This window comes from Lactuca serriola, chromosome 7 (assembly GCF_051521515.1).
Source record: "Lactuca serriola cultivar US96UC23 chromosome 7, Lser_US96UC23_V15, whole genome shotgun sequence".
NCBI lineage: Eukaryota > Viridiplantae > Streptophyta > Magnoliopsida > Asterales > Asteraceae > Lactuca > Lactuca serriola.
The window spans coordinates 74,434,925-74,437,360 of NC_136414.1; the positions used below are offsets into that span (position 1 = coordinate 74,434,925).

The 2,436-nt window shown below is 40.2% G+C and overlaps 1 pseudogene; it reads left to right on the plus strand.

Moving 5' to 3' along the window:
• The first annotated feature begins 395 nt into the window (after nt 1–395).
• LOC145061315 (UDP-glucuronate 4-epimerase 1 pseudogene) lies at nt 396–2,064 on the plus strand (annotated as a pseudogene).
• The last annotated feature ends 372 nt before the right edge of the window (nt 2,065–2,436 follow it).

Below are 2,436 nucleotides of genomic sequence, written 5' to 3' on the forward strand. Positions count from 1 at the left end.
AGTCGATGGTTTGAAATCCTTCCAAAGTTGTCTTTATTTTGTGTTTTGTTTCAATTGTAGTTATTGATCAACACAAAATTACTTTATCAGCTTTATATGATTTATTTAAACGTTTTTCATATTTATTTATTTTATTTTTAGTATCCTTCAATATTTATTTAATAAATTTAACTCTTCTTAGAAACATAAATAAATAAACCCTTAGCGTAAGTGGGCACCATGTTCAATTAGTTAATTATTAGCTGTCTCTTTCTATTTATAATTATATATTCGTATACTTTCTTTATATTACAATTTCCACCCCTGTAATTTTTTCTTCAAGTCTATCTGTCTTCGAGCTGGCCCCCTCCATTGACGTCTTCACGCGTATACGATGCACCTCGCCGCACTATATAACCCTCTTCGTCTCCTTCCTCCCTTTCAGCAGGTACAGACGAAAAACCCTCGCTCTTACCTGCATCTAAATCTCAAAACAAAATCCAATCAAAACCCACATCAATTTCACCCTTTTTATCCATTAATTTCGTTTTAAGTTTCAAATTCAGTTGAAGAATGCCGCAATTGGAGGAAGAATTGTTTCCTTCAACGCCGGGGAGGATCAAGAGCGATCGTATGCATTACAACACCATGAACCGGACGTTTCACCGGTGTTTCGCCTCCACCAGCACCATGTTCCTTTGGGCTTTGTTTTTAATTGCTTTAACGGCGTCGTATATAAGCTTCCAAAGCTTCATCACTTCCGGCAGCCGATACCTCCACCACACAAGTCACACCAGCATCGGTGATCTCCACTGGGAGAAACAAATCCGCTCCTCCGCCCAGATCCGTCGTCAAAACGGTCTCACTGTACTCGTCACCGGCGCAGCCGGCTTCGTCGGCACACACGTCTCATTAGCTTTAAAGAAACGCGGCGATGGCGTCGTCGGAATTGACAACTTCAACGACTACTACGACCCGTCGTTGAAAAAATCCCGCCGGTCGATGCTTGAATCCTACCATATCTTCATCGTTAAAGGCGATATCAACGACCAGAAGCTGTTAGCAAAGCTCTTTGAAATCGTCCCGTTCACACACGTCATGCACTTGGCGGCGCAGGCCGGCGTAAGGTACGCCATGGAAAATCCGAATTCGTATGTTCATAGTAACATAGCAGGTCTGGTAACACTTCTTGAACAATGCAAATCGGCCGATCGGCAACCGGCAATCGTATGGGCTAGCTCCAGCTCCGTTTACGGGTTAAACGAGAAGGTGCCATTTTCAGAATCCGATCAAACCGATCAACCGGCGTCGCTTTACGCCGCCACCAAGAAAGCCGGAGAAGAAATCACACACACTTATAATCATATCTACGGATTATCCATAACCGGGTTGAGATTCTTCACAGTTTATGGGCCATGGGGGAGACCCGACATGGCTTATTTCTCTTTCACGAAGAACATCTTACAGGGGAAACCGATAACTGTGTATCGGGGCAAAGATCGGGTCGATTTGGCCCGGGATTTTACTTATATTGATGATATCGTGAAAGGGTGTGTGGCGTCGTTGGATACGGCGGGGAAGAGTACAGGTTCCGGTGGGAAGAAACGGGGGCCGGCGCCGTACCGGATTTATAATCTGGGGAATACGTCGCCGGTGACGGTGCCGGCGTTGGTGAGTATACTGGAGAAGAATTTGAAGATGAAGGCGAAGAAGAATATGGTGGAGATGCTTGGAAACGGCGACGTTCCGTTTACACATGCGAATATTAGTTTGGCCCAACGGGAACTCGGGTATAAACCGACGACTGATTTGTCAACCGGGTTGAGGAAGTTTGTTAAATGGTATCTCACATATTACGGCTATAATCAAGGCAAGGGCAATTCTGTAAATTTGTAGAGTTTTTAATTAGGATTATTTTTTGTTTTTGGAAAAAGATAGGGAGAGCAAGATTCTTTGCTTGGAATGGGGATGAGTTAAGGAAACTTTGTTCTCATTTTGTTTTTTAAGTTATCAATTTTTAACACTTGTAAGTTGTGAAGAAAGAAATTTCATTTTGATTAATATTAATGATTTAACTTAATGGTATTTCATTTATTATTCAAAGACTCATGGCTTGAGGCAATGAATCGAGTGGGTTGGATATGTACTCTGAGAAGATAATATTGATAAGTCCAAAACCATGTTAGTTATATTTGATAAAGTTGTAATTTTTGTTGAGGCAAATTGCAAAGAAATCAATATATTACCATAATATTTCAAATTTAATATCAAGTTTTTTTTTCTTGCAATTATGTCCTTATATTTATAATTTTGTTGCAATATGAAATAAATGACTAGTTCTACGTTACAATTTTATTGTAATATCAGTTAAATGATTGGTATTGCAACAAAATTATAAATATAACTCCCAAAGATATTTGTCTAATATAAAATATAGTTCCACACCACACTCGGTCA